The sequence below is a fragment of the Pristiophorus japonicus genome, chromosome 15 (assembly GCF_044704955.1).
Source record: "Pristiophorus japonicus isolate sPriJap1 chromosome 15, sPriJap1.hap1, whole genome shotgun sequence".
Classification (NCBI taxonomy): domain Eukaryota; kingdom Metazoa; phylum Chordata; class Chondrichthyes; family Pristiophoridae; genus Pristiophorus; species Pristiophorus japonicus.
In genome coordinates, this window is record NC_091991.1 from 179,951,992 (window position 1) to 179,979,605 (window position 27,614).

At 44.3% G+C, this 27,614-nt stretch overlaps 1 protein-coding gene and 1 non-coding gene across 4 annotated transcripts in view; one reads left to right on the plus strand and one right to left on the minus strand.

Moving 5' to 3' along the window:
- The window catches only part of LOC139281292 (protein kinase C beta type), a 387,614-nt gene that overhangs the window by 110,436 nt on the left and 249,564 nt on the right, over positions 1-27,614 (plus strand). The window lies entirely within an intron of this gene.
- On the minus strand, positions 20,202-20,276 carry trnag-gcc (transfer RNA glycine (anticodon GCC)). Its single transcript has one exon. It is a non-coding gene; the product is annotated as a tRNA-Gly (tRNA).

Below are 27,614 nucleotides of genomic sequence, written 5' to 3' on the forward strand. Positions count from 1 at the left end.
TCTGTATGATGTGACCTCATTCATCTAATTTCTGTTTTTGTGTGAATCTGCAGTCTAGTTAGCGCAATACCTGGTCACCAACTGCAAAAAACAGAGTCAACCATGTTTGTAAAATGTTCATCCTCATTGGAAAACTCTTTTACTGCTAACCATTTGTCGATGGGTTAACTTTAGAACATAAGAAATAGGAGTAGGCCATTTGACCCCTCGAGCCTGCTCCGCCATTCAATATCATGGCTGATCAGATCTTGGCCTCAACTCCACTTGCCTGCCCGCTCCCTATAACCCTTGTCTCCCTTATCGTTCAAAAATCTGTCTATTTCGACCTTCAATATATTGAAAGACCCAGCCTCCACCGCTCTTTTGGGTAGATAATTCCAAAGATTCACGACCCTCTGAGAAGAAATTCCTCCTCATTTCCATTTTAAATGGGCAACTCCTTATTCTGAAACTATGCTCCCTAGTTCTAATTTCACCCATGAGGGGAAACATCCTCTTTGCATCTACCTTGTCAAGCCCCCTCATAATCTTATATGTTTCAATAAGATCACCTCTCATTCTTCAAAACTGCAATGAATTTAGGCCCAACCTACTCAACCTTTCAACATAAGACAACTCTTTCATCTCAGGAATCAACCTAGCAAACCTTCTGTGAACTGCCTCCAAGGCAAGTATATCCCTCCTCAAATAAGGAGACCAAAACTGTATGCAGTACTCCAGGTGTGGTCTTACCAACACCCTGTATAGTTGTAGCAAGACTTCCCTACTTTTATACCTTCTCTCGTCTCAACCTTTGTTTTCTCTCTCTCCATTGTATTAATGCTACTTTCATCAGTACTCCTCTGAACTTAATTCTCTTGTTTGTTCTAAGATACAAATACACAATCATACTGCTGCTTGCATCCCCATTATGTTGAAGTCAAGGCTCATCACGCCTATCTCCCTACTCCAATTCATTCTTTCCCACAACATCAAATCTGTGGAACTCTTTACTCTTCTTACTCATCCTTTCTTCCTGAAGGTTACAGACTTTTAGAACTTGAGGATGGTGATGCCTGATCAATACTACTTGATTCATTTTGTCCTTCTCTTTTTAGTCTTGGTGTTATCCTGTACTATGAACCTGGACCCTTTACCTGAGTACAGGTTGAACCTCCCTTATTCAGAACTCCCTTATCCAGAACCACCACTCATCCAGAACCATTCCCAGCCACCAGGTGGTGCATGCGCAGATTTCCGACATGAACAAATTGAAGTCCTTCCTCGCTGCCGACTCCCGCAATCGCTGGCCTGACCCCGCGATGGACTGCCCCCCCGCCCCGATCTCTCTGCCACACTCCAAACCAGCCAACCCCGACATCCCCTTGCTCAGTATCTGTACCATCCAATTTATCGTGGCCACCCCTCGTCCGGAAAAATCCCTTATCCAGAACAGGCCAGATCCCGAGGGTTCCGGATAAGGGAGATTCAACCTGTATTGCAATAAAACAAGGGAAGTGTATATAATTACATCCGTACATAAGGATTAGGAACAGGAGTAGGCCACACAGCCCCTCGAGCCTGCTGCGCTATTCAATAAGATCATGGCTGATCTTTGACCTCAACACTTTTCTGCCCGATCCCCATATCTCTTGATTTCTATAGAGTCCTAAAATCTATCTATCTCAGCTTTGAATATACACAACTGAGCCTCCACAGCTCTTTGGGGCAGAGATTTCCAAAGATTCACAACCCTCTCAGTGAAGAAATTCCTCCTCATCTCTGTCTTAAAAGGCCTACCCCTTATCCTAAGACTATGATCCCTAGTTCTAGATTCTCCAGCCAGGGGAAATAATAAACCAAATGTGTGCATATATCAGCAAGTGTGTGTTTATATTCACTTTAAAGTCTCCCAACTTTATCTGTGTGGGTAAATTCTGTTGAAGATGCAGAAGGTCTCATTCTGTTACGGTATCGAATTTAATATACGTCATTGTGGCATCATATGAACTCCAGCAGGTATTGCTATCCATGTTTCTCAACTCCTGACTCGAGAGCCTTCTTCTCAGATGTCAGCTGGTGTCCATGTGCTGTAATCCAAAAGTACCTGCAGTTTAAGTCACTCCTGGGTGACAAGTGGCTCATACAGAAGTAGATTTAAAAATAACCCATTACTGACGTGTAGATATGGTGTTGGGATACAGTACAGCATGTGTGAAAACTGACACTATTACACCTGTCCTATGAGAGATGTGCTTGGTTTGTCCTGAAGCCAAGTCCCATTTACACAACTACGATACCCATCAGAGATGCAATAAAAAAAATACTAGCTCCGCTATCAGCATATAACAGCTAACCCTGCTCTTAAATATCAGCTCCTGTGCTACAATAGCGATACAGTTTATGCAGATTCTCGTGAACTTGTGCACTGAGATGTACATCATAATCATAGGCAGTCCCTCGAAATCGAAGAAGACTTGCTTCCACTCTAAAAATGAGTTCTTAGGTGACTGAACAGTCCGATACGGGAATTACAGTCTGTCATAGATGGGACAGACAGTGGTTGAAAGAAAGGATGGGTGGGACTGGTTTGCCGCACGCTCCTTCCGCTGCCTGCGCCTGGTTTCAGCATGCTCATGAGATGTACATGAACTATACAGTGCCCAATGTGATATGAGTTGTTCGCTTTTATTCAGTGTAGCATTATAAGTGTCAGCTGTGGCTCAGTGGGTAGCACACTCGCCTCTGGAATGGCACTCTAACCCACAACCTTCCGACTCAAAGACTTGAACACAAAATCTAGGCTGGCACTTTGGTGCAGTACAGAGGGAGTGCTGCACAGTCGGAGGTGCCATCTTTCGGATGAGACATTAAACTGAGGCCCCATCTGCTCTCTCGGGTGGACGTAAAAGATCCCATGGCACTATTTCGAAGAAAAGCAGGGGAGTTATCCCTGTGTCCTAGCCAATATTGATCCCTCAACCAACATCACTAAAACAGATTATCTGGCCATTATCACATGGCTATTTGTGGGTCCTTGCTGTGTGCAAATTGGCTGCCGTGTTTTTTTACATTACTGTAATTACTATAATTACTACACTTCAAAAGTACTTCATTGGTTGTAAAGCACTTTGGGACATCCTGAGGTCGTGAAAGGTGCTATAGAAATGCAAGTTCATTCTTTTTTCTTTATGTATACAAGCTGCACAGTAAGAGGCTTGAACGGATGTTTCCCTTTTACCATAGCTTTCTTCCTCTTTGGTACATTATCTCACATTGACCACATGACTGTGCCTGTCAAAGCAGTGATGTTAAAGACTTTCCAGTGCAATGCAATAAATTCACAAACAAGCTATTTAAAACCTGAGATAGAATAGTTTCCTTCATTTGTTACATTAACAAAAAAGCCACGATGAATATAAAGCAGCTTTTGCTGGCATTAGTAAATGGAGGAAAATATACTCGTAAATCTTTAGCGAAGCCCAGTGCTCTGAATGCTCGATTCATGTGTTTCCTCTCCTATGGAAGCTGTTCCATTGGAAGATACCATGCACTGAACAGATAACGAGAGGGGATAGGGTGCAGTTCGACTTCGGATCTCGGCCAGCAATCTGTTGATAGTGGGATGAAACCGTGTATATTTAGCAATAAAGTGAAAGCTTTTGTAAATCTATCGAGGGATCCATTATAGCCAGGAATTAATTAAAATTTGGATTCACTGTTGTGAAGATTCTCTCATTTATAATGGTGCAGTTGTGAAGAAAGCAAGCAGCTTGGGAACCTGCAGTCCTGTTGAGCTGTCGGCCGCTTGGAAACACTTTTCTTTCTGAGAGAGTTGATTTTATAAGAATGTTTAGTTTGTTGGAGTAGAGCCTAATCTGTTGCCTTTGTTGTTTTAAACCCTTTTGATTCTCAAGTCTCCCTTATCCCTTGCTTATTTTCATCATTGGTCTGTGTTGTCACTCTTTTTATAATTCCATATTTTTGTGGAATAAAAAAACCACAAGATTTCTTATTTTTAATTTGCTTTTTTAAATACCATGCAATGTAACCTGTATTTTACCGGGTGTTTTTTAAACATGTGATTTTTGAAGGGCTCCTTGGCAGCTCGATAAAGTAGACAAGTGTGTTTGTGCTGCATTGTGGGACTGGGTGAGTAGGACGCATGGTGGCTTGCTCAGGTTGAGGCGATGAGAGGAATATCAAAGGACGAGTCAGCCGAGAGCTTGAACAGCAGCAGACTCGAGAGTAACATCAGCAAAGGACTGTAAGCAAGCATGTGGCACAAAAGTAGGAGAAACTGAAATGGAGGTTGAAGCGGGGGGGGGGGGGAGGAGGAGGGGGAGAAGGAGAAGGAGAAGTGTGAACCTGTTGCACTGTTAACTTTTCACCTTGTGAATGTGTGCAGACTGGTGCTGGACACATTTTCCCTTAAAGAAACATCCCCAGGACCCATTGTCAAACCAGCTGCATTTTGACAATTTCTAACGCACACAAATGTGACCAGCCAGAGTACTGATCCTCAGGGGCATGTCATCACTCTGCTCTCGCCAATCCTAACCGAGCCACACTCTCGAAGGCTAAGCCAGAATTCTGATGTGACTCTGAATTATGCTCTGACCATTTCCTTGTATTGCTCTCTACCCACATCCCCCTTCCCCCACCCAACCCTACTTCCTTCTGTGTCCACCCCTGGAAAAAACCTCTCCAGACTCTCTTACTGCTGCATTTATCAACTCCAACTGCCCAACCTCTGGCCCTCCATTCACTATGGCATTTCTGCAGCCACTGATCTGCTCAACCACACCCTCTTCACCATCTTAGATGCCCTAGTCCCTATTAAAAGCATTACTCTCTTTCGCCCTGGCCATTCCCCCTGGTACGACCCTGATCTTTGCTCCCTCAAGTCCAAGGGACGCAGACTTGAATGGATGTGTTGGACAACTGGTTTTGCCATTCACCGCCAGATCTGGCTGGACCATATAAAGCATTATCGAGTCCTACTCTTGTCTACCAAAACTGCTCACTGTTTCAGGATCATTCTGGAATGCAAAGATAACTCCCGGCTACTATTCTCCACTGTTAACCGTCTTCTTGAACCCCTCTCCCCTGTCTCCACCACATTTAGCTCTAACAACAAGTGCAAGGAGCTTATGGGCTTCTTTGTCTCAAAGATTGAGACCATCTGATCAGCTGGTTCTGCCAGTTCCCTTCCTACTCCTAGCCCATTGGGCCAAACTTCCTCTGAGGTTCCCCTCTGTCCTAACCCTGAACTTGCATCTCTCTCTAATTTCTCTCTGATCTCCACTCTTGATCTCTCCATGCTCATCTTATCCAGGAGACCCTGTTCCTACTCTTAACCCTATTCCCACTAAACTGCTGACCACCCAACTTCCTTTTCTGGCTCCCATATTAGCTGACATTGTTAACGGTTCTCTCTCTTCAGGTACTGTTCCCCTCTCCTTCAAATCTGCTGTCCCCACTGTGCTTATAAGCTACTGCCCCATCTCCAACCTCCCTTTCCTCTCCAAAGTCCTTGAACATGTTGTTGCCTCCCAAATCCGTGCCCATTTTTCCCAGAACTCCATGTTTGAATCCCTTCAATGTGGTTTCTGCCCCGCCACAATACCGAAATAGATCTCATCAAAGTCACAAATGACATCCTTTGTGACTGTGACAAAGGTAAACTATGCCTCCTCGTCCTTCTCTGTCTAGTGTCTTTGACACGGTTGACCACTCCATCCTCCTCCAGTGCCTCTCCACCACTGTCCAGCTGAGTGGGACTGCACTCGCCCAGTTCAATTCTTATCTATCTAATTATAGCCAGAAAATCACCTGCAACGGCTTCTCTTCTCACTCCCGCATCGTTACCTCTGGTGTTCCCCAAGGATCTATCCTTGGCCCCCTCCCAATTCTCATCTTTATGCTGCCTCTTGGCGACATCATCCGAAAACACGGCATCAGTTTCCACATGTACGCTGATGACACCCAGCTTTACCTCACCAGCACCTCTCTCGATCCCGCCATGTCTCTACATTGTCAGACTGCTTGTCCGACATCCCGTACTGGATGAGAAGAAATTTTCTCCAATTAAATATTGGGAAGACCGAAGCCATTGTCTTTGGTCCCTGCCACAAACTCTGTTCCCTCGACACTGACTCCATCCGTCTCCCCAACTCAGCTCATCTGCTGCTGAAACCCTCATCCACGCCTTTGTTACCTCTAGACTTTACTACTCCAACGCACTCTTGGCTAGCCTCCCACATACTGTCATACGTAAACTTCAGGTCATCCAAAACTCGGCAGCCCATGTCCTAATTCGCACCAAGTCCGGCTCACCCATCACCCCTGTGCTCGTCCACCTACATTGGTTCCCGGTTAAGCACCGCCTCCATTTCAAACTTCTCATCCTTGTTTACAAATTTCTCCATGGCCTCGCCCCTTCCTATCTCTGTCATCTTCTTCAGCCTCACAACCCCCCGGGATGTTTGCGCTCCTCAAATTCTGCCCTCTTGAGCATCCCTGATTATAACTGCTCAACCATTGGTGGCTGTGCCTTCAGCTGCCTGGGCCCCAAGCTCTGGAACTCCCTCCCTAAACCTCTCCGCCTCCCTACCTCTCTTTCCTCCTTTAAGACACTCCTTAAAACCTAGCTCATTGACCAAGATTTTGATCATCATCTGTAATTTCTTCTAATGTGGCTCGGTGTCAAATTTATTTGTTCTGTCTTAAAACACTCCTGTGAAGCGCCTTAGGACAGTTTATTACGTTAAAGACGCTACATAAATACAAGTTGTTATTGTATGCGCAAAGACTAATACCTACACAGTAAGATATTCGTGAGATGAGTAGGGAAGATAGTATGTTGCTCATTAAGCTCCTGTTTCCTTTTAGAGGTACAGCTGATGTCCAGATTTTTAAAGAGGAAGGATCACTAATAAATGTAGACATGGGTGGAGGGGACAGTGTAGCTATTTCTTTCTTGCTGACTGCAGAGAGTTTTGGGAAACTATGAATGAAATGAAGGTTTTTGATGCCTCTTCTTCCTCTTTCCCCAGTATCCAGAACGAGTAGCAGAAAGACTAAAAAATCTTTACCAGCACATTGCTGAACAGCATCCACCATTGCATGAAGATTCAGACTTTGCACTTTATCTGATATATTCCTTGTTTGTGTAAAGGGGCAGAATGCAGAACAACACATCCTCTTTACATCATAAATTAGGAAGTTCTTGACTTTTGAAAGCATCAAACGCACCTATTGTGGTATTTACTGGCAGCAATGACTTTAATATATCCCTGATTGATTAGATTTCAAAGATATCAAAATGCCAGGGATGAAGTTGCTCTGCACACTGCAGTGGAAATGTAAAGTGAATTAGAGGCTTTAATCTGCATAAGATTCAGTTCATTAGTACTACCCAAATTCAAATGTTTAATACCATTGAGGGGTTTTGATAGAGTGAATAAGGAGCAACTGTTTCTGCTGGCAGGAGGGTTAGTAATCAGATGACACATTTAAGGTAATTAGCAAAAGGGAATATGAGGAGGAGAAATTGTTTTATGCAGCAAGTTGTTATGATCTGGAATGCGCTGCCTGAAAGGGTGATGGATGCAGATTCAAAAGGCAATTGGACACGTAAAGGAAAAATTTGTGGGGCTATGGGGAGCAGCTGGGGAGTGAGACTAATTGGATCGTTCTTTCAAAGAGATAGCACAGGCACGATGGGCCGAATGGCCGCCTTCTGTGCTGTATAATTTTATGAACCAGGTTTTGGAATGTTTGGCAGCGTTTCTGGGGGCAGTGCTGGAGGATGCTTTGAGTGCTGATTTGTGTCTCCTCACATTCAGGTTATTGGATTGCTTGGTGCTAATAGTTGGGCAGCAGTTCCACACACAGACAAAGAGAATTTTAACTGGGGGCAGGGCAAGAGTCAAACCCTACCTGACATTATCAATTTGAGGCCTGGGTTATTTAAACTCCAGGGCCTGGTTTACAGCCCGCTGACTGCCGGCAGGTATCGATTGGCCGGCTCAGAGGGGGTAAGTTGCGAGGTGGGAGGACGTTTCAGTAGGGTCTTGTGGTTGGGAAGGAAGAAGGAAGCCCAGGATTTCCTTGTAGGGCTTAGGTGAGCAGCAACAACAACAACTGGTATTTATATAGCACCTTTAATGTAGTGAAACGTCCCAAGGCACTTCACAGGAGAATTATGCAATAAAAATTTAACACTGAGCCGCATAAGTAGAAATTAGCGCAGGTGACCAATAGCTTGGTCAAAGAGGTATGTTTTAAGGAGTGTCTTGAAGGAGGAAAGAGGTAGAGAGGCCGTCTCTTTGAAAGAACGATACAATTAGTCTCACTCCCCAGCTGCTCCCTATAGCCCCGCAAATTTTTCCTTTACAAGTGTCCAATTGCCTTTTGAATCTGCATCCATCACCCTTTCAGGCAGCGCATTTCAGATCATAACAACTTGCTGCCTAAAACAATTTCTCCTCCTCATATCCCCTTTTGCTAATTACCTTAAATGTATCGTCTGATTACCAACCCTCCTGCCAGCAGAAACAGTTACTCCTTATTTACTCTATCAAAACCCCTCATAATGGTATTAGACATTAGGGAGGGAATTCCAGAGCTTGGGCCGAGGCAACAAAAGGCACGGCCACCAATGGTTGAGCAATTATAATCAGGGATGCTCAGGAGGGCCGAATTAGAGGAGTGCAAATATCCTGGGGGTTTGTGGGGCTGGAGGAGATTACAGAGATGGGGAGGGGCGGGCCATGGAGGGATTTGAAAATAAGGTTAAGAATTTTGAAATTGAAGCGTTGTTTAACTGGAAGCCAATGTAGGGCAGTGAGCACAAGGGTGATGCGTGAGTCAGACTTGGTGCGAGTTAGGACACGGTCTGCCGAATTTTTGATCATCTCTAGTTTACGCAGGGTAGAATGTGGGAGGCCAGCCAGGAGTACATTGGAATAGTCAAGTCTAGGGGTAACGAAGGCATGGATGAGGGTTTCAGCAGCGGATGAGCTGAGGCAAGGGTGGGACGGGCGATGTTACGGAGGCACTAAGGAAAGTTTAACACCACATTTTCCTGCAGATCAGATTACAACTGAGCCCACGCTGGGTGCCATTGAGATCCTGATGACATCATGGGATCTCGATTTGCATGTATCCTGTATCAATGAGGTTACCACCTGAGTCAGTTGGCCAGTTCTGAGCAGGAGGGTATTGGATATGTACCCTGCTTCATTTAAACTACACCCTCGCCCGATTTCTGCAGGGCGGGAAGGGAGGTGCTAAAATCCCACCCCACACCCGTGCTTCAAAAACAGCATTACAAAAGTTGAAGATTTGGGTTCAGTCCCGAGGAAACTAAAGTGTAAGCTTTCTTCACGTCTGTTGCTCTCCTACACGTGTGCACTCTCGCTGAGTTCCAGAGGTGCTGCCACTCCATTAAATATTTTGCCGAAGGAGTCATTCTTCATGTGTGAAGCTAGTCAGTGATCATCAGCACTCTGTTCAACTATAGAAGGCATCACAGGCCTCCCAGTACTGTCCACACATACACACATTTCAGCATAGTGATCATAAATGGGAACCACTCTATTGCTGAATTCATCTCGTGTATAGGTTTAATATGTATATTCAAAATATATAGACATGAGACTCCCAAAGCAAGTGCTCCACTCTGAACTCCTACATGGCAAACGAGCCAAAGGTGGGCAGATGAAACATTACAAGGACATCCTCAAGGCCTCCCTGATAAAGTGCAACATCCCCACTGACACCTGGGAGTCCCTGGCCAAAGACTGCCCAAAGTGGAGGAAGTGTATCCTGGAGGGCGCTGAATACCGAGTCTCGCCGAGAGAATTCAGAAAACAAGCGCAGGGAGCGGAAGGAGCGTGCGGCAAACCAGTCCCACCCTCCCTTACCCTCAACGACTATCTGTCCCACCTGTGACAGGGACCATGATGGCTCTCATATTGGACTGTTCAGCTATCTAAGGACTCATTTTAAGAGTGGAAGCAAGTCTCCCTAGATTCTGAGGGACTGCCTATGATGATGATGATGAACATATATTCTAGTTGGTGATTGATTCAAGGAATTTATTTTAACTACTGGAGGCATTAGCAATAGACGACTTCAAGTGTAAGGCTTGTGAACATTAATGGTGGATGGTGTCTGCGCTGAATACTACTTGTATCACTTCAGCCACTGTCTGGCTGACTGGAGATGGTGATTCAGATTTTTCCAGGACTGTTGTCTGGGATGACTGATTTTTGATTTTGCTCGTACCAAGAGTCAGGAAATGCATAGAATCTCAGTATAAACCTTGTTGATCCTGAGCAGTAAATTGACATTCTGTGGTATTTGTGTCCTGCTATTAGAGGTAGATCTTATTTTCCGAATTCACAGAGGATCCCTCATGACTGACACTTGGTACCGCACCATTGCAACACAAGGCAGATCCTTGGTTCTTCCAGCTGGGAGCTTTGTGTTCCAGCTGTGGTATGACCATGCACGAGGTGTCATGCATACCTGTTTCACCAAAACGAGTGGACAATCCTCATTTGTTGAATCTGTACTGGCTTTGCAGCTTTGATAACTGACCCAGTAAACTGTTTGTGTCAGGCACTTGGACCTTCCTCAAGAACTCGTCCCCAGCAAGTTGTGGGATTTGGGCTGTTCCCTGACTCCCCATAGGCTGTGTGTATTGGGCTGTACACTGCCTGCTGAGCTGTGTGTATCAGGCTTTTGGGTCCCTTCCTCCCCTCCCTCTTATGGCACTTGGAGAAGCTCTCCCCATGCCACCCTGTGTCAGGTACTTGGTCTCTCCAACCCATTGTAATCTGCCTTTGTCAGGGTCTGTCCCTCCCATGTGTTTCTTAAACACAGGTTTTCTCTCCCCAGTGAGCTGTGTGTGGTGGTCTCGCTTTCCTATGTCCGTGAGAGATGAGCACGATATGGTATTCTGTTGTGCACACCCAATAACTCAATATTGGCTCTTAAGAATTTGATATTTGTTTTAAATTTAATATTTAATGAAAATACAGATGCTAGCAGAAAGGCAGAGATCGATAGTCCTGAAGACAGATGTGTGGGTGATGACATCACTGTATGTTTTCATCATTAATCATTGAGGTGTGGACATGGAAGCCAATTGGAATTCGGAGATTGTGTGATGGTAATTTTACGCAACAAAATCTCAAATTGCTCTCTTTTCTCGAACTTTCACTGTCTCTTGATTGCTCTCTTTCACTGTCTCTCTCTCTCTTTTAATAATTTTCTTACTTTTACAGTCAGGCCCCCCTCCCCCCCGATTTCACTGTCACTGTCTTTCACTTTGTCCTTTTTCTCTTCCATAATGTGTCTCACTTTCACACACTCGCTTTTTCTAATCCATCTAAAAGCCAGGTATTTTCATGACTAATTGATTACTGATGTAGAGGAGTGAAAATTGAATTGCACAAGCTCCTTATTCTGGTCATCATTTGGTGAAATACCTTATTCATGAATGAATCCTAGTGGTAATGACTTAGGAATGGGTTAATTAGTTAGAATATCCTAGATGTGGAGCACTTTCTCCTCCTCATGTGGATTCATTTATATCCTATTTAATTGCTATGTCTTGGGGATTATTTTGGGCTCAGTGTTGCTTCTCTCTTATTCCACCTACTCACATCCTTCAAACCCAGAAGGGTACGGTGTTGCAGTGAAGACAACCCACATACTATATTGTTCAAGATGAGACCCAGACATTAACTTGTTGAATTAATTGCTGTTTAAAGATACACATCTGACAGTTTCAATTGCCAGCTGGAGCACATCTCAGAGAGAAGAGTATAATTAGTCAGAACCAAGCGTCGCTGATCCCAGGGCAATCGGTTAGGACCCTGACAGCTGTCTCTACTTCTGCATTATTGTTTTATTTTAGGCTTCCTGCTCTCCTCCTTGAATTTAAGGTGCCACATGCAGTTATTCTACCAAAGGATGTCGAATGGAAGTCATGCATTTACCTAATTCACACACACATCTGGTGATGGGCTCAGTTTCAATAGACACTTGTCATACTGTCTTCTTCAACCTTCGTCCCTCACCCACCTCCCTCCATCCTCCGCCCACCTCCCTCCATCCTCCGCCCACCTCCCTCCATTCTCACCTCAAACTCCAAATATGAGCAGTGCAGGAATTTGTTCGTCTCCCCAAAATTGATGCTACCCACTCGGCTGCCTTAGAAAGAAAGACTTGCATTTATATAGCGCTTTTCATGACCCCAGGACACCCCAGAGCACTTTCCAGCCGTTGAAGTACTTTTTGTAGTGTAGACACTGTTGTGATGTAGGAAACGCAGCAGCCAATTTGCGCATAGCAAGCTCCCACAAACAGCAATTTGATAATGACCAGATAATCTGTGTTTTTTAGTGATGTTGATTTAGTCCCCTCTATTTCCCCCATCCTTTACTCATCATGATCCAAGCCTTACCCCTGTCTTGACATCTTTTCCAATGCTCCAACCCCCCATCCACCCCAGCCTTCAACAGACCCGAACTCAATAACATCCACCTCCTCTTTCTCAGGCTCCTCCTGACCTAGCTCCTGATAACTCAATTACCTTTCATTGGCCCGATGTTCATTGACATAAACTACTCCCTCTCCACAGGCATTGTTTTCCCTGCCCTTCGAAATGGCTGTCATCATAATTATTGAGACACACACGAGCTGTAAGGTACTCTGACTGGAATGGATTGTTTCCTTTTACCCAGGATGTGCCGCGCATGTACAGGGCCTGATTCTGATATGCACATGAGTTGTATGGCACAACATGGAACTGAATTGTTCCCGTTTACTTGGTGTGTGCTGTACATGCACAGAAGCTAATTCTAAGCCAAACAGTAGTACAGATATGGAATCATTCTCATTTACGTGGTCTACTGTTTAAATACTAGAGCTAACAATGAGACAAACAGTACCAGACTGGGGTGAATTATCCCCTTTTACCCAGTGTGCACTGTAAATGTACAGGAGCTGACACTGACATACATGCTCCAGGTGGGAGTGGTCAAATGTTGGTCACTGTACTACTCATTGAATTGTTTGATTTTAAAATCAGCGGTGTTGTGGGAAATAGTTAGCTTGATGTGAGCAGCTGTCATTGAGATTACTGGAGAATACAAGTTATAATAATGTAACAGTGAACTGAAAGCCAATCCTAGACTGGGGTGTGACTGTAATAGGTCGCAGTGACAAGTGGGGTTTGACTTGTAATAGGACCCAGTGATGAGTGGTGTTTGACTGTAATAGTATCCAGTATTGAATGGGGATTGACTGTATTTAATGGCAAGTTTTAATGTTTTTGTCATGTATGTATGTTTGGAGTTACTAGCCACCAGGTGGCGCCACTGTCTGAGGTCATTGGGCTGTACGCACGTGTGTGCGGCTCAGGTATAAAAGGCAAGCAATCATGTAATGTAATCACTTTGGGCCCTTATAAGGCAGAGCCAGGTTTGTACCTGTGTTAGTTTACAGTATTCAGTCTATCGAGTTATTACATACATAACATTTGGCGACGAGGTAACTTAAGAATCTTCGCGTGCAAAAATGAGCACAATTGGAATTCTGGAGAGATTGGAATTCTCCAGGAGAGGACCGGGCAGATTTTGTAGCTCGCCTGGACCAGTATTTCGTGGCCAACAAAATGGAGAAACCCACTGACTCAGTTAGGCGCAGGGCGTTCTTCCTCACTGCGTTCCGAAAATCTATGGACTCAAAGAATCTTCTCTTGCCTGCAAGTCCAACGGACAAGAACTATGAGGAATTGTGTTCTCTGGTACGTGACCATCTCAAACCAGAAGAAGGCATCATCATCTCATGATATCGATTCTACAAGCACGTTCGTTCTGAGGGCCAGGATGTGTCGGAATTCGTTGCCAACCTAAGACGTCTAGCTGGACCGTGTAAGTTGGAAAACGCATTGGGAGACATGCTGCGGGGCTACTTTGTAATCGGCATCAACCATGAGGTGATCCTACGTAAGCTACTGGCGGCAGAGACGCTGGATTTGAGCAAGGCCATCATGATTGCCCAGGCATGCGTGACGAGTAACAAAAACTTAAAGCAGATATCATCAAAAAATCGGAACTCGGCAAGTACTGTAAATAAGATTGTATCGTCTTTTGGCAGAGCTGCATATGGCAGGGCTTACTCGACTGCGTATGTGAAACCTGTGGCTGCCCAAAGTCCGCCAACGGGATGAATCCAATTTCACCGTGTTGGCGATGTGGGGGAAATCATCGGCCTCATCAGTTTCGGTTTAAACAGTACATTTGTAAAGGCTGTTCGAGACTGGGGCATCTCCAGCGCATGTGTCCTCAACTGAGGAAGCGTGCTGTGACACATCATGTGGAGGATGATGACCAGTATAGCGTGGATCCGGATATGCAATCCGAGATACCAGAGTAGGACGTGTATGGACTGTGTTCGTTCTTAAATAAGAGCCAGCCGATAATAATTAATGTGAAACTTAACGGTGTGCCGGTACCGATGGAATTGGACACGGGTGCGAGTCAATCAATATTGAGTTAGAGGACATTCGACAGGCTGTGAGGCCTAAACTGAGTCCAGTCAATGCCAAGTTGCGTACGTAACTAAAAAACTCATAATGTTGATTGCCAGTGCAGTAGTCAAGGTGTCCTATGATGGTGCGGTTTATGATTTACCGTTATGGATTGTTCCAGGCAATAATCCAACGCTGTTCGGCAAGAATTGGCTAGAAAAAATCAAATGGAATTGGAACGATATCAAAGCGTTGTTGTCGGAGGATGATCCTCCATGTTCTCAAGTGCTGAGCAAGTTCCCCTCGCTGTTTGAATCAGGCATCGGCAATTTCACGCGAGCCAAGGTGCAGATCCACGTGGACCCGAATGCAAGACCCATCCATCATAAAGCTTGGGCGGTTCCATACATGTTGAGGGTGAAGGTCGAAATCGAACTGGACAGACTCCAGGGTGAAGGGATCATATCACCGGTCATTCCTGTGTTGAAGAGTGATGGCACTGTCAGGATTCGTGGAGACTACAAGGTTACGATCAATCGAGTTTCGAAACAGGATCAATACCTGTTACCGAAGGCTGATGACTTGTTTGCAATGCTAGCCGGGGGGGAAGTCATTCACTAAACTGGATCTGACATCGGCCTGCATGACACAGGAGCTGGTCGAGATGGCAAAGATAGTTATGTGCATCAACACTCAAAGGACTGTTTATCTACAAGTGTCCTTTCGGAATTCGCTTGGCTGCAGCCATATTTCAGAGGAACATGGAGAATCTACTGAAGTCCATCCCTAGAACATCGTGTTCCAAGATGACATCCTGGTCACAGGTCGTGACACCGCCGAACATCTGAACAACCTGGAAGAGGTTCTACATCATCTGGACAAAGTGCGTCTTCATGGTACCGGAAGTCGAATTCCTGTGGCGGAAAATTGCTGCTGACGGAATCAGGCCTACGGACTCGAAAACCAATGCACCCAAGCCTCAGAATGTGATGGAGCTGCGTTCATTCCTTGGGCTACTCAACTGCTTCGGTAATTTCCTTCCTAGATTGAGCACCTTATTAGAGCCACTGCACATGCTGCTAAGAAGAGGCGCTAACTGGGTTTGGGGTGCGTCTCAAGATCGAGCTTTTGAGAAAGCTACTAATCTGCTTTGCTCTAACAAGCTGCTGGTACATTATGATTCGTGTAAGCATCTAGTATTGGCCTGTGATGCTTCGTCATATGGAGTTGGTTGCGTGCTCCAACAAGCTAAAGAGTCGGGTAAACTACAACCTGTTGCGTATGCTTCTAAGTTTGTCAAAGGCGGAAAGAGCCTCCAACATGGTAGAAAAAGAAGCATTAGCCTGTGTGTATGGAGTTAAGAAGATGCATCAGTACCTGTTTGGTCTTCGGTTTGAACTGGAAACAGATCGCAAGCCACTCATTTCATTGTTTTTGGAAAACAAAGGTATAAATACCAATGCATCTAGAGGTGGGCACTGACATTATCTGCCTATGACTATGTCATTCGCCATAGACATGGCACCAAGAATTGTGCCGATGCACTGAGCTGTCTGCCGTTGCCCACACCAGAAATGGAGATGCTACAACCTGCAGATCTGCTGTTAGTTATGGATGCTTTTGAGAGTGAAGGAACCCCTGTCATGGCTCAACAAGTTAAGACCTGGACCAGCCAGGACCCGATATTATCGGTTGTGAAACGTTGTGTCCTTAATGGTGGTTGGCCTGCCATAGCCAAGCAAATGGGTGATGAGACCAAACCTTACAACCGTCGCAAAGACAAACTATCCATTCAGTCAGATTGTTTACTGTGGGGTTATCGTGTTGTTATGCCTAAGAAAGGCAGAGAGAAATTTGTACATGACCTACAGAGCACTCATCCCAGTATTGTCACGATGAAAGCCATTGCCAGGTCTCATGTATGGTGGCCTGGAATTGACTCTGATCTGGAATCGTGTGTGCATCAGTGCAACACTTGCGGAATCACCGCTGCGTCTGTGGTCGTGGCCATCTAAACCATGGTCCAGGATCCACATCGACTTTGCAGGTCCCTTCCTGGGAAAGATGTTTTTAGTTGCGGTGGATGCATATTCCAAGTGGATAGTATAATCATGTCATCCAGTACATCCACAGCTACCATTGAGAGCCTTCGTGTCATGTTTGCCACTCATGGTCTGTCCGACATCGTTGTAAGCGACAACGGACCTTGCTTCACTAGTCTGGAGTTTCAAGAGTTCATGAAACTCAGTGGTATCAAACATGTGAGGTCAGCACCATTCAAACCCGCATCTAATGGTCAAGCAGAGCGTGCTGTACAAACTATCAAGCAAAGTATGAAACGTGCAACTCAAGGTTCACTGCAGACTCGCTTGTCATGCATATTGCTTAGTTACAGGACAAGACCCCACATGCTTACCGGGGTCCACCCTGCTGAACTATTGAGGTCTCAAGACCAAGCTCTCTCTCGTCCACCGTGACTTGAACGATCATGTTGAATACAGACGTCAAAGTCAGCAGTGGTATCATGATCACGCTGCTGTGTCACGCGACATTTCTGTTAACGATCCTGTGTATGTACTAAATTATGGTCAAGATCCCAAGTGGATCGCCGGTACTGTTATGGCCAAGGAGGGTAACAGAGTGTTTATCGTCCAGCTCAAGAATGGGCAAACATGCAGGAAACATGTTGATCAGATAAAGCTATGGCACACGGATGAACCGGAACAGTCTGAGGAAGACACAATCAGTGACCAACCAACCCTACTCTCAGTCATCAGAGGACTCCGCTGTCATCAATGAATCTGGACTTTCAATCCCTGATGTGGTCATTGCCATTCCCATCAGATTGGTTACCCAGCCCCCAGTCATAACAGACTCAGAACGCTCGGCCAAGGCTGGAGTTGAACTGAGACGATCAACTCGGGAGTGGACCATCTTAATTTGTAAAAAGACTGTTACTAATATCTTAAAGGGGGATATTGTCATGTATGTATGCTTGGGGTTACTCGTCACCACTGTCGGAGGTTATTGGGCTGTACGTACGTGTCTGCGGCCCAGGTATAAAAGGCAAGTCATCATGTAATGTAATCACTTTGGGCCCTAATAAAGCAGAGCCAGGTTTGTACCTGTTAGTTTACAGTATTCAGTCTGTCGAGTTATTACATACATAACAGTTTTAATTTCTTTCACTGGCTCGACTTCCCCCCACCCCCAGAAAAGAGAACCATTGAGATATTGTGCATTAACAGAAGAGCTCCCACTCCCACCCCCGCTACTCTTAATCTTGTCTTCATCAAGCACTTTTAGGATGAAAATCATTCAATGGGTTGCGTGGAATGTCGCGTTCTGTCAGTCACTGCCCTTATTACTTTGATGGGCTCCAGGTCTCTAGCATTTATAACATAGCTGGAAAAAAAAAATGTTTTATTTTGAAGACAATTATCTCCTGAGTGGTGCTGACAATTGTTCAGATAATTATGTTTTCAAAGCAATATTGCTGTATTGAAATAGCGACAGAGTAATGAATCATATTCGAGTACCAGGGACAGTAAATTCTCTGATGGCCAGAAGGCAACATTTGCAATATATTGAAAGTACATATTTGTACATTTGTTGTTAGCCATGGTGTTATCCAACTCCTAATTATCACAATTTCTGTCTCTTTGTTTTCACAATATGTAAATACATGCAATTTAATGGTGCAGAGTGGCTTTTAACATAATGGTAGTGGCTGTCGTCACTGCTGGATCTTGTAAGTGAGGTCTTAAGGCCACAACTCAGCTGCCATCAAGTGTATCTATGCGTCTGTCAACATTAATCTAATTGGAAAGAACTGCCTGAAACTTTCGTCTGTGCAGGTGCTGATCCCTACAGTTTAGACCAGTACAGTTGAATGTTTTAACATTAAATTCTAAAATAGCGCTGTTGTAAAGGTGACAGCGGCAGCTATTGTGCAAGGTAACAGTACCAGTAATGTACATGGATACTATGCTGGCACAGACTCCAAGGTTTAAAAAAAAATTAATAAACACACAACGAAATATTCAATCAGTGTATAATTTGATGAGAGAGAACTTATTTACCTCGTCGGAAATGATTATAAAGGACATAGTATGACTTTTACTTCGATTACAGAATAGACCACGCAATAATAATACTGGCCCTTCAACAGATGATTAATACTGCACACTTTACATTTGGGTATAGCTTCTTTCTAAACCCACTGCGATATGTGTGTGCACTAGGTCCGTGCAGCAGAGCTGGTCTCCAGTCGTCTTGGTTAACCCTTGCCACTGGACCAAGACCTCGCTCTGTCAAGCCGTGTGGTGGCTGGTGTGCAACGGCCACCCCACGTTAAAAAAATCCACACACAGGCATCTTCCACCCTTCAACATGTAGTTCGGGACCTGGATTATTAGGTCCTTCATTGAAACACCTTTTGGTGTGGAAGTAAGTCATCCTCGATACGAGGGACCGCCTAAAAAGAATGCCAAGCATGAAAATCGACTCCATTGTTTTTAAAAAAAAAAACAGCATAAAAATTTTTCTCATCATTTTTATGGGAAATGATCAGAAAAAGTCATGATGGCAGGATTATTGAAAATATTGAATTGTTCTAAACATTGAGACTAATCAAAACCATGGGTTATTAAAAACATTCTTCTGCAAAACATTGAGGTGATGCTGTGCTTGGATGCCATAATCAAAGTGTTAATGATGAGATTTGATGATTCGAAATGTCTATTCCCATCCCTGATTTTCTGTTATGTTCTTGTGAGGAAGCAAGAAAATATTTTATGGACAGCTGAATGTGGAGTAATTGTTCAATGCTTGCTTGTGTGACTAAAGGTAGCGGATTGGAGAGCAGCTAATGTAACGCCTCTGTTTTAAAAAAAGGGGGCAGGCAAAAGGCAGGTAACTATAGGCCGGTTAGTTTAACATCTGTAGTGGGGAAAATGCTTGAAACTATCATTAAGGAAGAAATAGCGGGACATCTGGATAGGAATAGTGCAATCAAGCAGACGCAACATGGATTCATGAAGGGGAAATCATGTTTAACTAATTTACTGGAATTCTTTGAGGCTATAACGAGCATGGTGGATAGAGGTGTACCGATGGATGTGGTGTATTTAGATTTCCAAAAGGCATTCGATAAGGTGCCACACAAAAGGTTACTGCAGAAGATAAAGGTACGCGGAGTCAGAGGAAATGTATTAGCATGGATAGAAAATTGGCTGGCGAACAGAAAGCAGAGAGTCGGGATAAATGGGTCCTTTTCGGGTTGGAAATCAGTGGTTAGTGGTGTGCCACAGGGATCAGTGCTGGGACCACAACTGTTTACAATATACATAGATGACCTAGAGGAGGGGACAGAGTGTAGTGCAACAAAATTTGCAGATGACACTAAGATTAGTGGGAAAGCGGGTTGTGTAGAGGACTCAGAGAGGCTGCAAGGAGATTTGGATAGGTTAATCGAATGGGCTAAGGTTTGGCAGATGGAATACAATGTCGGAAAATGTGAGGTCATCCACCTTGGGAAAAAAAACAGTAAAAGGGAATATTATTTGAATGGGGAGAAATTACAACATGCTGTGGTGCAGAGGGACCTGGGGGTCCTTGTGCATGAAACTCTTTTGGAGTCTTAATTTTTAAATGCACGGTTTCCGAAATTCTGCATTGGCCGGGAATCGAACCCGGGTCTCCTGCGTGGCAGGCGAGAATTCTACCCCTGAACCACCATGAATCCCAAAAGGTTAGTTTGCAGGTGCAGCAGGTAATCAGGAAGGCAAATGGAATGTTGGCCTTCATTGCGAGAGGGATGGAGTACAAAAGCAGGGAGGTGTTGCTGCAACTGTATAAGGTATTGGTAAGGCTGCACCTGGAGTACTGCGTGCAGTTTTGGTCACCTTACTTAAGGAAGGATATACTAGCTTTGGAGGGGGTACAGAGACGATTCACTAGGCTGATTCGAGAAATGAGGGAGTTAACTTATGATGATAGATTGAGTAGACTGGGTCTTTACTCCTTGGAGTTCAGAAGGATGAGGGGTGATCTTATAGAAACATTTAAAATCATGAAAGGGATAGACAAGATAGAGGCAGAGAGGTTGTTTCCATTGGTGGGGGAGACTAGAACTAGGGGGCACAGCCTCAAAATACGGAGGAGCCAATTTAAAACCGAGTTGAGAAGGAATTTCTTCTCCCAGAGGGTTGTGAATCTGTGGAATTCTCTGCCCAAGGAAGCAGTTGAGGCTAGCTCACTGAATGTTTTCAAGTCAAAGATAGATAGATTTTTAAGAAATAAGGGAATTAAGGGTTGCGGGGAGTGGGCGGGTAAGTGGAGCTGAGTCCACGACCAGATCAGCCGTGATCTTATTGAATGGCGGAGCAGGCTCGAGGGGCTAGATGGCCTACTCCTGTTCCTAATTCTTATGTTCTTATGAATATGGCAGATTTCAAGGCAGCAGTCTGAAGGAGAAGACGGGGAGAGAGACAGGGAGAAAGAAGTGATCTTGATATTATCACAGTGTAATCTAACAGCATTTCACAGAAAGCCTGTGTAAAGAGAAAGTTATCACCACAACAGTCTGCAGCTGCTGTCACTATTGCTGTGATATTAGCTTCTCTCTGCTCTAATCACAACAGACAGCCTCTGAAATCAGCCAGTTTTCTTCACAGAAGAGAACCTAGGATCTGCTTTTCAGCTACAAAGTGGAACAGGGGCAACAAGATTTTCCTGTTGCCAGCAATCCACATGCCCTACCAGAACAAGGTCAGGCAGCAGATTGTAGTTCCTGCCCCTTTATATGTGCACTCATTTCCACTCCCTTTATCTTCGATTCAATGTGTGTCCCAATTCATCAACCTATGGTCCTGCAGGAATTCAGTGATGCACAGAAGGCACTGGCAGCATTTTCTGTCCTTTGAGGTTTAATTACTGTCTCATAAATCAATCATTTTTTCTGTAAATTTGCTTATTTAAATTGGTCACGAATTTAACTTCAAGGAACTTCAGCACAAATGCCTCTGAGAAAAATTAATTATGCAGGAAGATGCTGGTAACCTTGCACGACAAAATATTCTTTGGGCGAATGATGCAGGCTACCTGGCTTTGTTACCTATTAGCTTTATTTGTGTCTCATGAACACAATGGGATCTATTTTGACCTTTAGGCGATGGACTGGTGGAGTGAGCTGGTGGTCACCAGTTCCAGTGATGAAGAGGCCCCAGCCTGATTTAAATCTGATAGGTGCGGCATCAAATGGGGGTTCCAGCACAGTTCGCCAGATTGAGGCCTCATAATCAGGCCTGAATGGTCGCCAGATAAAACAGTTTGCTGAGGAGCCGTGATCATGAAGGCTGGTGGTCCCAGAGCGACAGTGGGCCCAGATTATTGCACCTATGGGGCCCCCAAAATAATTCGCCACATACCTTTGGCAGGCCTCTTTGGTTCCATCGCCCATGGAACTGGTCAGAGTGGACAAGGCTCAGGCTCCAACCAGTTCTGACCTCAAATGACAATTGGAATTCTATTTATGCCATAGGACCCCGATTTCTTAATTAAAGGTGGCCTATCAACAACAATAACTTGTATTTATATAGCACCTTTAACATAGTGAAACGTCCCAAGATGCTTCACAGGAGTATAATGCGATAAAAATTTGACACCGAACTGCATTAGTAGAAATTAGCGCAGATGACCAGAAGCTTGGTCAAAGAGGTAGGTTTTAAGGAGCATCTTGAAGGAGGAAAGCGAGGTAGAGAGGCGGAGAGTTTTAGGCAGAGTTCCAGAGCTTGGGACCTAGGCAACAGAAGGCACAGCCACCAATGGGCAATTACAATCAGGGATGCTCAGGACAGAATTAGAGGAGTGCAGACATCTGCTGAGTCCACGGCCAGATCAGCCATGATCTTTTTGAATGGCGGAGCAGGCTCGAGGGGCTAGATGGCCTATTCCTGTTCCTAATTCTTATGTTCTTATCTCGGGGCGGGGGGGGGGGGGGGTTGTGAGGCTGGAGGAGATTCAGAGATAGGGAGGGGCGAGGGATTTGAAAACAAGGATGAGAATTTTGAAATCGAGGCGTTGCTTAACCGGGAGCCAATGTAGGTCAGCGAGCACAGGGGTGATGGGTGAGTGGGACTTGGTGCGAGTTAGGACATGGGCAACCAAGTTTTGGATCACCTAAAACAGGTGGGCGCTTTGGGCGATAATGCCTCTTTCAATGGTGATAGGCCCCTTTCAAAATGGCATCAGCCGCATTGCCAGTGTTAACGTGGCAGTAAAGTACTGACCCCGTTTTGGGAGCAGGAAGTTCTTCTAATGACCTGATCAACATTCATCCCCCAATCAACAACATCAAAAAACAGATAATTGATCTTCTCATTGCTGTTTGTGGAATCAAAATATGCCTACATAGCAACCATTACTGCAATTCAAAAGTAATTTGTGTGATAGACTTTAAGACATCTCTCCGAGATGTGCCAAGGTGTTATATGAATTCAAGTCTTTCTTTTCAGCCTTTGTGGTGTCTTACAGTAAGTGCCTTGGCCTTTCCACTTGATATCTCAAAAAAAATCCCAAAGAAGGTGGTGCACCTAAGCAGCCTGGGGTGATTCTCTGCTTGGTTTTCTCTGCCATGCCTTAATTCAGCAACTATTTGTGACAATATATTTGAATGTGTTAACACATGTTTATTGACCATTTAGAGATGCCTCAAAACTCCATGACAAAGAGAGTTTCTTTGAAAACAGAATCCTTAAAATTATTTCCAAACATGTTTGTTGCTGCTGCAGTCACATCCTGCTACACACATTGACCAAACAGGCCACTGTTGCAACCAAAGTGATCATCGGTGTACTGGTAGGCACTGGCATGGGATGAACAGCTGGTGTACTCAAATGTTTGTTTTATCAATAACATGTCAAATGGGCTGTGGTCAGATGCATTTAAAGGGAAGCTAGATAAGTACATGATGGGAGAAAGGAATAGAAGGATATGATGGAGTGAGATGAAATAAATAGAGTGGGAGGAGGCTGAGGTGGAGCACAAACCAGTTGGGCTGAATGGCCTGTTTCTGTGCTGTAATTCTGAGTAGAGTCACTTTTATGTTGGCTCTGCACTGATCTTTGTGCATGGACAATAAAGATTGTTATGATGCTGTTCCACGTCACACAATCAAAATGTCCCAAGCGCCAATCAGCTGTCATGAAGTTAATTAGGCCACAAACCTCTACCTGGGCTATGTAGAGCTACGTTTCATTTTGACTTTTATTTTGTAGGATTTTTTCAATTGATTTTTTTTAAAACTATGGTTGTAATGGCTGGAACGGAGGAGGTTAAGGGGAACCAAATAGAAGTGTTTAAAATTATGAGATGGTTTGAGAGGATAAGTAGTGAACGATTATTTCCACTGGTTGTGAATCAGTAACTAGGACGTATGAATTTAGGAATAGTACTAGAAAGGTAATGGGGGACTTAGACGAATTTGTTGATGTAAAAGGTTATTGGAAATTGGAATAAATTACCGCAAGAGGCCATTGAAGCCAACTCACTGCATTTGAGATGGAATTCAATAAACACTTGAAGAAAAATATGAAAAGATTTGAGGAAAGTGCAGGGAAATGGGATTAGAGTAGATAGGTTTGGTGAGGGAGTGGAGCTTGGCACACATACAATAGGGGTGCATTTCCCTGTACTGTGCTGAACCATAGAAATTGCAGCACAGAATTTGGCCCATTGCACCTGTGCCAGTGCAAGTTCTTCAACTGAAGCTGGCTACTCTAGCCAAATTTCCCACACTGGCACGATTTTATTTTATAGTCTTCCCTTTCCAAATAAAACAACAATAACTTGCATTTATATAGCACCTTTAATACAGTGAAATGTCCTAAGGTGCTTCACAGGAGCATTATCAAACTAAATTTGACACCGAGCCACAGAAGGAGATATTGGGACAGCGAACCACTTTCTCAAGGGCAACTAGCATGGGCACTAAATATGGCTTTGCGATGCCCACATCCCATGAACAGATTTTTAAAAATTGTCCAAGGGAGCTGAATAACCACATAGTTATCAAGACGAGAACATTTTCACACTCCCGTGAAAGTAACTGTGCAACTCCAAGATCGCAGTCTAGCATTACAATCTTACAATACTAGGTCCTGAATGGTTCCATTCCACGGATAATATTTCCATGGTTTCTACACCATTTCTATCTGGTTTCTGCTACAGGCAAATACGCGCGCGCGTGCACGCACACGCACACACACGCACACACACTTTTTAGAGCAAATTACAAGCAGCTCAGTTCTTAAAATATTAGACTGGTGTTTGAATCTGTTGGTATCCACCCTGGAGCCTTCTTGCACAACGTAGTAGCCAGCCTAGAATATGTGTACATGGCATGGTGCCCACCCTGAACTTTGTGTACCTGGCATGGTTGCCATCCAAGAACTTATGTATGCAGCATGGTGCCTATTCTGCATACTTGGAACCTTGTGCCCGATTCAAATCTGGTGTTAGCACTGATTGAAAAAGACAACAATGGTTGGTCTTGGTGGTCATGGGACTGGGAGGAGAAACATCCATGGGTTCTGGCTCCAAATCATTATTGAGTAATTATTGCTGGCAACTGTGTCTGTGAATATCAACCTCTGCCTTGGCCCGTGATGCTGTGCCCAAATCACTGTCCATGCTCATGAGGGAAGATTGCCCTCTCGGGCCAGTGGAACCTTCCATTCTATTGAGCCCTAACAGTAGCTGCTCCCCAGCCTTACCCTCGTGTCAGAGATGGAAAAAGTGAGAAAGACTTGGAAGAAAGACAAAGATGACAAAAGAAAGTTGAGAGGTTCAGAGAGGGACAGAGCAGAGAAACATTTACTGGAAAAAAATCAACAATTTTTTCACATGTTTTCACGTGTCGCAGGAGATCAATTGGCCAATACTAAAAACTAAACTCTTTGATCTGGAGCGCAGCTTTGAAAGAAAAGGCGTCTAATAACACTGGCAGTAAAAAGATCTTAATCTAAAAGAGCTGCCTGTCAACAAGGAGAAGATAAGAGATTATAAGGAACAACCCATAAAAGAGCGGAGCAATAGGCAATATAACGGAAACTGAACTTTCAGAAAGTTCCCAACTGGGAGGAATTAGCACAAGGCAGCTTAATGTGTAAAATGTCATAGAATCACAGAATAATACAGCATGGAAGAAGGCCATTTGGCCCATCGAGTCTGCGACGGCTCTTTCGAAGAGCAATCCAGTTAGTCCCACTCCCCTGCTCTTTCCCCATATCCCTGCAGTATACATTTTCAATTTGGATTGACATGTCTGCAGTTCTGACTTTAAATGTGGCTTCTCTATAAAACAGGATTGTGGGGAATACTGAGTAGAGACAAATTAAGTTGGATAGTGCAACATGTGCCTACTCCCGGAATATTGCCATAATCTCCTGACTCAAACATGCTGCTCCTGTGGTACACTGACAGGCAGCGAGAAAAATGATTTGTATCATACAATGGAGCCTGAGTATTAATGTGTATGCTGACAAGCTTGTGAAAATAGTTGTGTTTGGTTGTGGAATAGCTCCAATACCCCATCCCTTCTGACGGACTTTCAAGATGAGATAATTATTATCTGCACCAAGTGGTGAGCAACAGCTGAGATTTATTGCAGAGGATCAATAACTCCTCCATGCTGATTTTAATCTTCATTAAAACAGTGAACCCCTGCACCTCTTGTCAGACCAGTGGTGATGTATTCCTGTCAGTAGCATATGACTTAGATATGTCCACCTGTATTTGGGCACACACATTCAATGTCCTGCTGCAACTATACAGTGCGTTGGTATGACCACACTTGGAGTACTGCATACAGTTTTGGTCACCTTATTTAAGGAAGGATATACCTGCATTGGAGGCAGTTCAGAGAAGGTTCATGTGGTTGATTCCTGAGATGGAGTGTTGTCATATGAAGAAAGATTGAGCAGGTTGGGCCTATATTCATTGGAGTTTAGAAGACTGAGACGTGATCTTATTGAAACGTATAAGATTCTGAGAGGGTTTGACAAGGTAGATGATGAGAGGATGTTTCCCCTCCTGGGGGAATCTAGAACTAGGGGCATAGTTTCAGAATAAGGGGTTGCCCATTTCGAACGGAAATGAGGAGAAATTTCTTCTGAGGGTTGTGAATCTTTGGAATTCTCTGCTCCAGAGAACTGTGGAGGCTGGGTCATTGAATATATTTAAGGTGGAGATAGACAGATTTTTGAACGATGAGGGAGTCAAGCGGAGTGGGCGGGGAAGTGGAGTTAAGGCCAGGATCAGATCAGCCATGATCTTATTGAATGGCAGAGCAGGCGCGAGAGGCCAAATGGCCTACTCCTGCTCCTATTTCTTATGTTCTTAATTATCATGGTGCTGGACACTGGGATGGCAGCAGAACAGCTCCCTGGACCATCTGCTGACACTAACCACCCTGCTATTGGGTGATAGCGGCAAGGAGAATCTGTCCCATAGGATCTTTAAAAAAGACTGAAGAAGAAAAGATTATTTGACCCACCAATACACTCCTTCCACACCCCATGTATAATCTACAATAGATTCTACCCCATCCATTCAATCTCCTGAAGCAAAATTTTGTATAAATACCTCTGGTCCCCAAACAAAATTCCAGAAGATTCATCCACTTCCACACCTCCAGTATTCAACCCTGGCCTGCTGTGCTCCACAGGCTCTGCCTCCCAACTGGATTCCCTTTCCCAAGCAACAAAAAAAACCATTGTGTAACCATCCCAGCCTGCACCTATCTTTGTAATCTCATGACCAAGAAGATACTTATCAAACCATTTTTTGAAAATCTCCCCTCACATCTCCATTGATCTTTTTTCCAATGACATTAGTTTCAGCTCTCTAACTACCTTCTCATCACTTGGTGCCTTAAGTCCCAGAATGATTCATATTACTCTTTTCTGAATTCTCTCAACACATTGGGGATAATCTTCACCTGCAGTGCCTGGGTGGTAACCAGACCAAGTGGATCACTTGCCCATTATAAAGCCTGCCCGTTCTTCATCCCATTGAAATT